The sequence below is a fragment of the Tenrec ecaudatus genome, chromosome 7 (assembly GCF_050624435.1).
Source record: "Tenrec ecaudatus isolate mTenEca1 chromosome 7, mTenEca1.hap1, whole genome shotgun sequence".
Taxonomy (NCBI): Eukaryota; Metazoa; Chordata; class Mammalia; order Afrosoricida; family Tenrecidae; genus Tenrec; species Tenrec ecaudatus.
The window spans coordinates 110,228,625-110,243,364 of NC_134536.1; positions in this window are offsets into that span (position 1 = coordinate 110,228,625).

Genomic DNA, 14,740 nt, shown 5'->3' on the forward strand with positions numbered 1-14,740 from the left:
TTGGGGGTCACCACAACATAAGGAACTGAATTAAAGGGTCACGGCATTAGGAAGGTTGTGAACTACTTCTTTGCTTTAAAGGGTTAAATTACACAGGGGTCACATTGAAGGCTAAAGTGAACAAGACCAAGGTATTTTCAATCACCCCAGATGCTTGTGAAAAGTAGACAATAAATAAGTTCAAAGAATGTATACCTTTGAATTGCAGTGCATGTTGGTGAATAATATTAAATATATCATATAATGCCAGAAAAACAAATCTTTATTGGAAGATGTATAGTCAGATGTCCCTTAAATGAAGGATAGTAAGACTGTCTCACCTACTTTGGACATGTTATAAGGAGAGACTAATCCCTGGAACAGGACATAATACTTGGTAGAGGATCCAGGAAAAAGAGCAGTCCCCTCCATGAGATGGATTGGCTCAGTGAGAGCAATAATCTGCTCACACATGAGGAGACTGCGAGCATGGGGAAGGCTGGGCAGTGTTTAACTGGGTTGTGCCTACGCTGCTCTGTCAGTCACTTGGCAATGAGTTGCAAATGACTCACAGCACCTAACAAGGGTATGCTTGGGCTTCATGGATGAGTGTTAAGGATTTCTAGCAAATTATCACTGACACTTTAAAAGACTGTCTGGTCTTGCCTTTGCATGTGACAGATGGGGATCTGCAGCCCAATGGAGATTAAGTGACTGCCCTCAAGGTTGCAGAGGCTGTGCAGGGCTGCTTACTGTGATGTGAACCAAAAAGTGCTCTGTCGGTGCCAGGTTAGTTCTCAGCTTCTGCTACATCGTACCTTCTTGCACTTACTACGAGGTTTTCCACAAAAGTGGTGCCACCTCATAGTTTCACAATAGATTTTATCTAAAATGCAGAGTAGACGGTGTGCAGAAAGCTGTGGATGATATGGTAACCTAAAATCCATTTTCAGAGTCCCCATCAGAAGAAGCCTCCAGGGAATTCCCTTGGATGACTGATAGCCTTGCCTTCAGACAGAATACGTCATAAAGTAAATTCTTGCAGCTGCAGTTAGGTTTAACTCTCACATCTTATCATTTGTTTTCCCGTTTGGCCCATTTTTAATTGGTTCTGCTTTTTATTCTTTTCTGGTTTGTTTTTGTTTGAATTGAGGTTTGTGTGTGTTTTATTTTGTTACTGTTTTGGGGGAAAGGGGCTGATCTGGTTTTCTCTGTATGGAATCCATGATAGGTAAGTCTAGAGAAACAATAACTAGATTACCAGTTTCTTCGGGCTATGACAGGGCAGGTGAGAGGGATGAGAAGCTAATAGTAAAGGCAAAAGTGGAGAAAATGTTCTAAAATCTACTGTGGTGAGGACTGCACCACTCTTTTAATATATTCAAACCACTGAATTGCACAGTACATGAATTATATGTCCATGAAACTGGTGTAAAAAGATTAAAGAAAAATTTGAAAATAAATAAAACAGGATAGAAAGTATCATCCCCATAGAATGTATCTCTTGTGGTTCAAAGCCTACACAAACAACTCCGAAATGCTTTCCTAAAATTAAAAACCATACATTTTCCTTTTCCATGCACTGCCTTACAAGGGTAAAACGGAGTGATTCGTCTTGCATAAACACTGAGTTTTGACGTGATACAAGCTTACAGATGGAAATGATCACAACTTTTCATATCTTGGAGCCTAATTTATATGATCCAAATAATTTTGAAGAAGGGAGAATATAAATACATTTTCTAAAGAAGTCGCACGAAAAATACTTTATGTGTTCTGTTTTCTCCTCTTCGGCTTTTAAAATGAGCTTTGGTGGTGCAGCGGTTTAGCACTTGCTTAAGCATTTGCCGTTTCAGCCCACCCAGTGATGCGGCAAGCAAAGGGCTGGAGACGAGGGTTCACACCGTGTCCAGCTTAGAGGCGCAAGGGGTCACCCTGTGACGGACATGGACTTGGTGGCCCCTCCCAATAGATGCTTGGGGAGAGGGCGGAGGAGACAGAGAGATCTAGGAATAGCACCGCTTCACTGATTGTTGTATTGTGCCTACAAGCTAATCAGATTCCGGAAATGAAAGCGACTGGTTCAATATTTTATTTCTTAAAAATAGTACCATCCACAGTCTATAACAGGAGTTTTAAAGATTAGGCTTAAACAATGGTCTGTCCTAGTATCATTTCGATGGATTAAATAGGCAGTGCTGTTTGCTGTTTTCCTTTCTAATTAGCATCTTAAAAAACAATGTAACCTATAATTTGAATGACCTTTCCTATCCTGAAAAGTATGGTTCAGTACAAAAGGGTGGCGGGTGGGAGCGGGGCTGGCCAGAGGGGGTTGGGAAAAGATCATTTTCTAAGCTTTAACTTGTTAGCTTACTCTTTGCTTCCACCTAGTGTACTCTTGTAGTATAGCGCCTTTGTGTTTCTGTTTTGCAGGGGGGTTGTTTGTTTTTCATTTAAATCATTTTATTGGGGACTTGTACAGTCTTATCGCAATCCATACATCCATCCATTGCGTCAAGCACATTTGTATATTGGTTGCCCCCATCGTTCTCAAACATTTGCTTTCCACTTGGCCTCTTAGAATCAGCTCCTCATTTTGCCCCTCCCTCATTAACCCGTGATAATTTATAAATTATTAATATTTTATCATATCTTACATTGCCTGACCTCCCCCTTCACCCACTTTTCTATTGTCCATCCCCCAGGGAGAAGGTTATATGTAGATCCTTGTATTCAGTTCCCCCCTTCTACCCACCCCCCTCTCCTCACCCTCTTCTCCCGGGATCACCACTCTCACCACTGGTCCTGAAGGGATCATCCGTCCTGGTTTCCCTGTGTTTCCGGTTCCTGTCTGTACCAGTATACATCCTCTGGTCTAGCCAGATTTGTAAGGTAGAATTGGGATCATGGTAGTGGGGGGAAAGGAGTGGCGGGGAGGAAGCATTTAGGAACTAGAGGAAAGTTGTGTGTTTCATTGATGCTACACTGCACCCTGAGTGACTCGCCTCCTCCCCACCACCACTCTGCAAAGGGGTGTCCAGTTGCCTACAGATGAGCCTTGAGTCCCCACCCTGCATTCCCCCTCATTCATGATGATATGATTTTTTGTTCTTTGGTGCTTGATACCTGGTCCCTTTGACCCCTCGTGATCACACAGGCTGGTGTGCTTCTTCCATATGGACTTTGTTGCTTCTGAGCTAGATAGCTGCTTGTTCACCTTCAAGCCTTTAAGACCCCAGGCGCTATACCTTTTGAAAAGGGTCTATTTACAGAAAATGTTTATGAAAAGAAAACTTGTTTTGTGCAGCGTAATGACCATGTTCCTTTTGTTTGCATCCTGCGTGGAAGCTCCAGCATTTCATTTTCCATGCTCACTGATTGAAAACAACACTCTGGAAGCTGGAGGAGTGTGGTGAATCTATTTGCCTATCCGCAGAAGACTTGGCAGTGCTGCTAGCTGCATGCTTTGGACCGCCTTTCAAACTGATAAATCGGAGTGGAACCCTCTTATGACACATTGGTATATCCACTTAAAGGACACCAGTCACTGTTCAAGTGCCACTTAGTTTACAGTGAGAACACTGAGGCCCGAGGGATAAAATGACTTGTTCAAAGTCACAGAGCCAGTGATTTGTCAAGGCAGGACTCGAAATGAGGTCAGCTGGTTCCTAATCTAAGGCACCTTCCACCATCCATTCTGTTTTCCTGATTAAATGTCAGTAGTGGTGGTGTAAAATGATCCCGGTTAGATTTGTGTCTTTAATTGCCTTGCGTTAGATGTATAAAATCACTGTCTTAAAATTTTATCAGCTCACAAAATTTAGCAGACTTTTTTCCACAACGCACACAATCAATGGCGACTCTTCTTATGAAGGTGCCGTTAACTGGGAGGGGTGAGATATTTCCTTTCTGTTTCTATATAAATTTATTCAGAGCCCTTCTCTTTTGAGTAATTATTTTCTCTTTAATTATTCGCCTTAAACCTGAAGAATGTAAAGCGTGGCTAATAAATCTGAGATATTTCCAGTTCAAGCTATATCAAGGTTTTGATGCTCTGAAATGAGAAGCTACTATTAGCTGATTCAAAATACGGCCACAGCCTACATTGCTTTAAAGAGAAAGTTTCCACGTGGTGCGCTATTGGGGTGGTGCGCTATTGGGGGAGAGGGCAGACGAGACAGAGGGAAATCTAGGAACAGCACCACTTCACTGACTGTTCTGTGGTCCCTGGAGGCTAATCACATCGGAAATGAAGGCAAGTGGCCCAACTCAGATCATCTAGAAAACTGGTGAACGCGACAAAGCACACACACACCGAAGCTAATAATACTCAGACTGTGGCTTTAACACCTTGGATTCCAGAAGAATACTTTTCTCCTCGGTCTTTATCATCTGTATTTTCGCATACTCTGGTAGTTACATAATTTTATGTCCACTTGATAAATGAGAACGAAGGGTGTGATCTTCTCATGAAGATTCTGGGGCTTCTCTTCTTCCCTGGAGTTGGGACACACACTCTCTCTCTGCTGCACATTCCTGGTGACAAGGACATGGAGCCACACTGATGGCAGCCAGAGCCCTGGCGATGTATGTGTCCACAGCCATTGGATCCGCAGAACTTTCCACCCGCCTCCCTGTGATCTTCATTGCATGTGCTGCGTGAGTCTAAAGAGGAATATGAACTAGGATCAGATATATAAGCTAATATCGGACTTATGGACTTGATCTGGACTGGGCTGAGATGTTTTTTCGATGTACAGTTGCTCTTTGATATAAAGCTCTCTCTTACACACCTGTGAGTGTCACTGGATTTTTTCTCTAGTCAACTCGGACTAATACACCTACTTTGTCATGTACTTTTCCATGTATTTCCAGTATAAGGCATGGATATTAATATTACCATTCTTTGTCTTTGGTTCAACTTTTTCCATAGTATGGACGCAAATAATTTCCATGCCTTCTTAAAAACCAAAAGTTGATGCTCATATGGGCCTTAGGACATTAATTCAATCCAATATTCCATATGCTATAAAAGAGGAAGTTGAAATTTACAATGATTTCTGTCAATTCATTGTTCTAGTGATTTTTTAAATACTGACTATTTTATTGTTATTTTATCTTTACGTTCTCCCTGTGAGAGAGGCTTGGCTGATGCTGTTCTTGTTATGGTTGGGCACTGTGGAGTCGCTGTTCACTCACTCTGGTTTCATCTGCTTGAGCAGAACTGCTTCGTAGCCTTTGGGGTCATTGTTTCATTTTGTTTATTTGTTTATTTGTTTTCAGGTACTCTTTATAGAAGCAAATTTCTTTCTCCCGTGGAGTCATAGGGTGGGTTCCATCCACCAACCTTCCAGTTCATGATTGAGCACTTAACCATTGTGCCACCAAGCCTCCTTTCACCACTCACTGCCACAGAGTTGATGCTGACTCTCAGTGACCCTAGAGGACCTGCCTCCTTTGAGTTTCCAAGACTACAATTGTTTATGGGAGTAGAAAGGCCTGTCTTTCTCCTTTGAAGCAGGTGGTAGTTTTGAACTGCTGGCTTTGAGGATCACAGCCCAACACTTAGCTACTAAGCTATCAGAGCTCCCAAGGCTTCGCCTGTAAATATTATTATGCTGGTTTTATTTACACAGAAACAACTTCCACAAGAGGACAGACAGCTTTTCCCATCATAAGTATGTAAGCCAACAAATATCAACCAACATATCAGAGCCCAGTAATCCAACCACAAAGTCATGCTACCGTGATGTGCACAATTAGTTAGCAATAAAATAGAGTCTAAATTTTAATCATGTGTTTGAAGACAGAATTATAATGAGCAGCCGGTAGAAGAGATATAAAGAATGAAGATCAAAGGGTCAATGGTACAAATCGGACAATAGACATAGAGGGAAAGCGTGTTGACATACGATGCATCCTGTCCTCCCCGTGATAACCCAGGTAGATTACTTGATGAGAAAGTACCACTAGCTCTCACCTGCCCATGAGAAGACAGCATATAGGCTGTGTGAGAAGCTTGCCTAAGGTCACAAATAAACTCAGTCACAACTAGATAGGATCCCTACTAATCAAGTGACACAGCCCAGCCTAGCTACAGCCAAATGTATAACCAGAGGTCCCCAGTGTAGGATGCATGATAACTCAGAAAGCGCAGCATGTGGTGTCAGATTGGGACAACTTCATACATTTTCAAGAGACTTAATCAAATTTTATTTCCACAGACATTGCCATGATTAAGAAATCCAAACAGGAATGCTGAGGTACCTAGAAATCATCGAGAGAGGTAGGCTTTGCCAGTCTTAGGGACCAGGGGAAGGCAGAAACTCAGTAAGACTTTGACCTGTGAAAAGAGATGTCCGGAAAGGTGCTGTAGGGCCTCTCAGAAAATGTGGCCCAAACAAAGAGGAGTACACTGGCCTCTCTCTTCGTGCCCCACTTTCCATCGCTTGCTAGTGCTTCCCATTCGCTAAACCCAGTCAGAAGTCACCCAGTAGGGGATCCCAGAGCATGGAGTGTGCAGAGGTCAGACTCCTGAGCACAAGGCAGGATGGAGAAGGAAGAGGCAGTGGTACTGGGAGACGGATGCCAGAGGAGATAAACAGCACTCCCCTTGTCTTTAGCATCTCATAATTCATTCTGCCTGAAACTGCTTCCAAATACTTTGGACTGTGCCTAGTCAAACACTCAGTATTGCATATTTTTATACTAGCAGTCTCCTACACATATGGAGAGGTATACTTTTATAACTCATTGATGACCAAGTGTACAACAGCAGACACAAATGCCTTGAACTGATTTACATACTGCCAGGCGTCCAGATATTCAGCACCATGTTGATAACTGACAGCGTGTTTCATCAGAATGTGGCAGTCTGACTGGACAGCAGTCAGGAGCTTGTTAAATAAAGACGCCACTGCAGCTTGCAGCAGGCAGGAAATTGCAGGAAGCACGCCGCTGACTCCGAATGCTCCTGGGGAGAGTGTAGAGAAAACAAAGCAGACGTGTGCATCAGGTGGAGAAAACTCCAGTGGCAAGTGCCAGCAGCAGCTGTGCTCTACCACATGCATTTCACCTTGAGAAATCACCCCAGGATGCGGGCGCTGGCCACGACCTCCCACCAGTTCCCCAGGAGAGCTGACCTCGGAGGTTAGACGAAATATATGTCACCATTTAATAAGGTATTAGACCTACTTCCTAAACCCTCTCTTCTGAATTTTGATATCAAGGAAGATGGGAAATAAAGCCACAGTGTGAATTCAACACAAAGGAGGTCAGAAATTATACGTACAGCTAGCTATCCAGTTTGATTAAAAATGTGCTTCCTTTTTCCAGTAAAATCTTCAATAAAATTCTTCAATATAATCTCTCAGGGTATAAAATATAATCTCTCAGGGTATAAAAACCAATCTCCACTCTGTGTCCCCCTTCTTTCAGCTCCGCACCTCAGTTCACAATGTCCGTCTCTGGTCTCCCCATCCAGCTCCTCTCCCACCAATAACCACACTGCTCCCTTGCCATCGGAACTGTGGCACCTGCCCCACTTGCTCAGCCGCCTTTCCTTCCCTTCATCTCCTTGGCTTCTGAAAATCAGATCCTTCCCAGAAGAGACCTCGCTGAAGTGAAGTGACACTATCTTCTAGATGCCCAATAGCCTTCGCTGAAACCCCAGTATAAGACTCACAAAAGGTTCTCTGCAATTCCTTGATCAATGGAATGGACTGGAGCAGCCAATTCTGAAAACATCTAGATGATTCAATAAAGAGAATTTAGAGTATAGGCTTTGTTTATTTATTTCAAAAGCATTTGTAACTATCTAAAGAGAGAACGAAAAGTGACTGTCCTTGTTTAGATCAAAAGGATATACAGCATTTCTTATCATTCGGACACATTCTCAGCAGCCCGGTGGGGTAGTAGGTGAGGACTTGGGCTGTGACCCACACGGTCAGCAGTCTGAAGCCACACTCGCTGCTCCACGGAAGAAGGATGCAGCTTTCTACTCCCTTAAGATTGACAGGCTTGTAAACTCGGGCAGGCAGTTCTATTCTGGCTTATAGGGTGAGCAGCTAATCAAAAAGTTGGTGGTTTGACCCCACCAGAGACTCCGTGGGAGAGAGATAGGACTCTGGTTCAGTAAAAAAATTGGCCTCAGCAGTGTTGTGAGGCTGGAATTGACTTGGTAGCAGTGGTTTGGGGGTTCGAATCCAGTTTGGTTTGGTTTTGATCTACTTTTCTTGCATATGGGGCTTCACATCGTCCCCTGCCTTTCTGTAGGTCCATGGCTCTGTGAATCCCACACAGACCTGTCCACAAGTTACCTGGTTATCTGTTCGTCTCCCACAATTGGAATAGCTTCAGGGCTAACATTGTACCTTACAGAAGGTGTTTCATAGCAATTAGCGCCGTGCCTGTGTTAGATGGTGGAGGCTCAATTTTCATCTAATAAGAGAAAAATTATATGGGCACAATATGCAAAATAGCAGCCAATTAATTGATACTAATAAAACATTCTAGGCATCAAGCTACCCTTGTCCTTTTATATAGCAACCAACTCTAGCAAGTGTTTCAATACAGGCCCTTGCACAAAGAAATTGCAAACTCTTGTGCCTGGTAATTTTCCTCACCAGGATTATTTATGTAACAATATTTTGTCCACATCTGTGCTTAGTTTGCCAAAATCATCTGCATTAGATTGCCTTGAGGTAATTTTTAAACCTACGCAGCCTGGGAAAGAGACACTCTAGTACAGACAATAACCGTTTATGCACTAACTTGATCTCTTGAACAATAGGCACAAAGAAGGCTGTACAGAATTGTGAATACTTTGCTCGCCAAACATCTCTTATCTGAATAGTGCCCGAAACTAATGCACGGTGCGTGCTTTGTTAAGGGCTTGAAGCCAGCCACGGCCGCCGGAGAAGGGAGCCGGAGAATCTATTCCCCTTGTTCCCCGCTGATAAGGCTCATTAAAGCACATCGGAGGGAGGCAGGCACACCAATGGGAGAATGGGTCCCCAGGGTTCCGCCTGCTCTAAACACTGGACCCGCCATAAAAGCTGTGCGACTCAGCTTTTTGTGTAATCAACTTTATTGATTTTACCTTTATTGCCACTTTCATGTCCGTTTTAATTTCAATTCCTGCTGTTTGACATTTGATGCAAGCAATCATTTTAGGAATAATTTACCAACAGTTTTGCTCACTGTGCATCATAGATTATGCATGTACCTAAACAAGTCTTTTAAAAACAGACGTGCAGGGGGGGACTGGATGTGGTCAAGTGCAAATGCTGGGGTTGAAGCTCCTGTTCTTTATCTTGTCACTCTTTCTCTTTGGCACAGAAAGAAGAAAATTGCAAAGCTCTCAAAGGCTCTGGAACAGTGTGTTTGTCTAAATACAGAGGCTGTTTGCGGTCGGCTTTGTTGTAAATAATACGGACTTAGCCACAGTGAAAGCTGATTATGCAGTTTTGTCTTTAGATGCCTTTATCAACTTGTATCGGCCAAGAACCTCTATCAATCAGACGATCTGTGCTCAGCCAATCTACCCTGCACAGATATGCGCCTGAGAGAGGCTGGAAGACCGTGTAGTGTGCTCTGTGATCCGACAGTATGCTTGCTACCACACACACATTGCATGACACACCACATTCAAAGCAGTTTAACAATTTACATTCTTAAGCCATCTGCACGACTAGATTGTTTCATCTCTGTACTGCTAAATAATCATTCTTGACCTCGCAGTTTCGACAGCCCCTCACCTGGAAGGCTCTGCTGACCTCTCGCCAGCACTAGCTGCGGTTAATTGTGTCTGCAGGATGGAGCCCGGCACCTTTGCTCCGGGCCCTCTGGTGCTCCTTATGTAATTGCCTCTCTTGTCTGGCAGCTCCCTGTGCACAGCAGCAATGCCGAAGTTTCTTTCAGGTGCAAACGTTTCCTTTTGACATTATGTATTTATTTATTTATTTTGATAGCGCCTTTTGAAACGCGAATTGTCCTCATTTTAGTGAAGTCGAATTTATGTGTTTTTCGTTTCAACTAATGCTTCTGGGGTTGTATCTTACATTTCATCTTCAATACTTTTGAAAAACGACGCATCAAATGATAGGCAGCAGGAAATCTGCGGCTATTGTTTCTTGTGGTCTTCAGACTTCCCTCCCCCTCACCCTGCCATCTTCCTCCAACTCTTAAAACGTGCAGATTCCCAAAAAATATAACTCACGCCAGTTAGTGGTTCTCAACCTTCCTCGTGCCGCGACCCTTTAATACAGCGCCTCATGTTGTGGTGACCCCCAACTATAACATTATTTTCGTTGCTATTTCATCACTGTCATTTCGCTACTATTATGAATCAGGCGACCCGTGTGAAAGGGTCCCTCGACCCCCCCAAGGGGGTCGCAACCCACAGATTGAGAATCGCTGCTCTAGTTCTTCCTACCAGTTACCAAACCAAACCCACTGCCATTGAGTCAGGGGCAGAGCTGCCCCTGCGGGTTTTCATGACTCTTCACTCTTTCCAGGACTGAAAAGCCTCCCCTTTCTCCTGAGGATTGGCTGCTTGTTTCCAACCGCTGTTAGCAGCCCGAAGCACAGCCACGGAACCTGGGGCCTCGTTACCAGATGGCAGGAACTCAAGTGTATGGCCCCCGGATGCCTCTGGGAGTGCTGGTGGCGTAGTGGTTACCCACTGGGCTGTGATCAGCCCGGTTGGCAGTTCAAAACCACCAGCCGCTCTGTGGGAGAAAACTGGGCATTCTACTCCCGTGAACAGCTGGTGTCTCAGGTCTCAGAAACCCTCAGGGGTGGTTCTACCCTGTCCTATAAGCTCCCTAAAAGTCGGCATCTACTCCATGGCAGTCATAGTATTTAAGGAGCCTTACAGTTAGTAACCCACCTAGAGACCACCCAGAGACTCACCTGGTGCTCCCTAAAAGGTATACCAGTGTTTTCTAACTGGTGCTGCGGACCCGTGTAGAATCACGTGCTACAGGTAAAACGGCTCCATGAGGTTCCCTGGGCGGTGGGTGCGGTGGTTACCTGCTCAGGGCTCACTGGAGATTCGGCGGAGTGAGCACACCAGCCACCCTCCCGGCGCAAGATTGGAATGGCCTTCTGCTGTGAATCCCAGCGGAGCAGAAGCCCTCTGCCTATGGCGGCCCAGGAGTCCGAAAGCAGGGCATGAGGTTTCTCAGTTTACTAATACTAAACTAATGAACTCCAGCTCTGGAAGTGTAAAACACAATGGTTCAATGAGTAACAACAAAAAAGTTTTTTAAGAAAAATGATACTTTTATTAAACGTAATACAAATTTGAATCTAGGTCAGATTGTACCTTTAGATGAGGGAAGAAAAAGCAATCCTAATTTACAATATCAAACAACAACAAAATCATGCAAGATCATAGCGTTCAAAGTTTTGATCATTTTTATTCGTATTTCTCAAAGCTTTCCTAATGTGATATAAAAGACCAAATAAACAAACAAATGAATGGAAAATATTATGAATAAAGCCCGAGCCAAGTCTGATGCCAGTGGGTATTCTGAATGCAGTCTGTTCTTGGCAGTTAGCCTATATTAGGCTGCTCACTTATTAGTTTGTTTTACTCAATTTCCTATTTTTGAAGACAATTTTTAATGAGCATAAGGGCAGATGTTTATCCTGGAGAAGAAGTGGTAGCAGTGTTAGAAGCAGCAGACATGTATACCTCCGGGACGTTTGTAACACAGAATAGATTATTTCTGACACTTAAGAGACTAAGCAGCAGGAAGTCGGCTTCAGATTTTTATCAGCTTCAACTGCTAATGGCGCTGATGAAGCTGATTTGTGCGGAAAGTAACTGCAATTGAATTGTGTGCAGATGCATTTACATCAGGGCTTTTTCCCCCCTTTTTTTAATCAATGACTTCAAGCTAGATTTCAGAATTTTTTGCTTTGCTAAGCAATACCATAATCTGTGAACAATCAAGTATCAAACAAAGGTGTTTGCTGTACTCCCTCTCTGCCATAGCCTATGATTTTAGGAAACTAGAAGCAATAACCTGCAGTGAGTAGAAGTCATGCTGAGAAATACCTTTGATTTATTTTGTTACTTCAATTAATTAATGCTAAATAATTAACAACTTGTGTATCTGAAAGAATTTTGCCATTTGAGTATCACCATTTCTGCTGTTTAAAAGTGTACTGGATAATGGGCACACGTAAAATAGACTTAGTAGCCCTGAAAATCTTTTAAATATTAACTGCCATTTGAAATCATCGAAAATATTAACATGCCTTTTTAGTATTCTAGTGCTGATAATGGTGAAAACCTTTTGTAGAGTGTGAAAAGCAAAATTTGAAACAGAGTAACACTAAAACCAACTAGAAGTCACTCACTGCCATCTAGTCAACACTGACTCAAAGTGACTGTAGAGGACAGGATAGAACTGCCCCTGTGAGTTTCAGACACTGTAACTACCTAATGGAGTAGGAAGCCCCATCTTTCGCCAGAACTAGAAGTCACAGAAACTATTAAAACTGGTATCATTACACTGAATCAAAAAGAAGAAGAAAGGAAAGACATCCTGGTGGCCACTCTCCTTGAGTAGGAATCAACTCTGCGATCATGGGCTTGGCTTTGTTTTATTTGCTTTTTGTCTGTGACCATTTGAGCAGAAGAATTCATTTAAGAAAATGCGATACAAGATATTTTAAATAGTTAGTCTTCATTTTTCTTCCTGTTGATTATGATTTTTCCAGCAAGACCATTTTGTACACAGGCTCCTGTTATAAATTAAATTAAAATCTTCTATGTCCAGATTGATCAAGGTAAAAGACGTCACTAAGAAGTACATATGCACACAAAGGATGGTTTGGGTAAATGCTAGAGCACAGATAAGTTTGTAATAGCAACAGCAGTCAACAATTATCTATAGGAGCAATAGTCTACACGAAATTATGTAAAATTGTATATATGGTTATGTATGCACATATGTTTTAAGTATGTGCATATGTACATGGAACTATACATTTGTGTGTGTGTGTATGAATGTGTGTGTGTTCATATGTGTACATAGGGGGCACAGTTATGGATACTTCTTACCAATATACCTTCTGGGATCGGTTTTATGGATTTGAAGCCTTAGGACCATAGTCACAGCCCATTGGCATAATATAGTTCATAAAGTTTATGTTTTACATCCTAATTTGTTGAGTAGCATATGGAGTCTTAAAAGTTTGCCAGCAGCCTGCTGAGATACAGTGACAAGTCACTTCCTATCCAGAGCAAAAGAGAAAGAAGGAGCCCCAAGGTTGGGTAAAATCCATCGAGAGCAGCAGCCCTGTACTCATCGTGGCCTCGTCCACCTAGAACTGACAGGTAGCATGCAGGATCCTGATAGGATGGGAGAAAAAGGTGAAACCGAACCGGAGTGCATAAAAAACCTTGACTCACAGAACCAGCTGAGACTAGAGGACTCCTGAGATCATCAAAATGAGACACTTCATAAACCTTGAACTGAAACTATCCCTTGTGGCCACTTATAAACTAAGTAACAGAGTAGCTTATAAATTAAAGAATATTACTTTTTTTAAATTATCTGTATAAAACTAAATGGTCAACAGTTAGTCCAAAGCAAAGATGGGAAGAGAGAAATAGATTAGTGGAAGCAAAACATGCAGGCAAAAATTAATGAAAACATTAATAGACTCTGAAAAATCATGACCAATGTCTCTGAACAATTTGTATAGTAATTATTAAATGAGAGTGTAATATGCTGTGTAAACTTTTACCAAAAATACAATAAAGTATTATCAAAAAATTCCTTCTACCTCATGATCATTAAATGTTAGCATCCCTCCAGTTTGAAGGCCCTTTGCCTTCACTCGAGAAGTGCTGGTAGCAACAGCACTGATCTCAGATCATCTAGCTTCCGGGCTTCCCTTTAAAGTCACCAAGTCTACTTTTCAAACTGGAAAAAACATTGTATTTATTTCAAATATAAACTTCTTTTTAATCATTGTATTGGGGGTTCTTACAGCTATTACAACATTCCATACATCAATTGTATCAAGTATATTTGTACGTATGTTGCCATAATCATTTCCAAAACATTTTCTACTTGAGCACTTAATATAAGCTCCTCTTTTTTCCCTCCCTCCACCACCCTCCAAACCCTCATGAATCCTTGATCGATTATATATTGTTAATATCTTACATTGTACGTTGTCTCCTTTCACCCACATTTCTGTTATTCCTCCCCTTTGGAGGGAGGGCTATATATTCAACCTTGTTATGAGTTTCCCCTTTCTTCCCCTTCCTCCCCTTTGTCCCTCCCCAACCAACCCCTAACATCATGTTATTGCTACTCCCACTACTGTTTCTGAAGGATTTGTCAGTCTTGAATCCCTTGTGGTGAAAGCTCTCATCTGTACCAACGTGTGTTTTCCAGTCTAGCCAGATTTGTAAGGTAGAACTGGATTGTGGTAGTGGGGGTGGCAGGTGCAGGGAAAAAGCATTCAGAAACTAGAACAGTGGTTCCCAATCTTCCTAATGCCGCTACCCTTTAATACAGTTCCTCAAGTTGTGGTGACCACCAATCATAAAATTATTTTCGTTGCTACTTCATGACTGTAATTTTGCTACTGGTATCAATTGTAATATAAATATTGTAGGAAGCATCCAGCTGATCAAGGTGTTTACTAATGGGTGACTATTTAGTCCCCTGCGCCTCTGTGTCTCTGCAGACAAACACATTGCAAAATGACTGTTATTTGTGACTTTGCT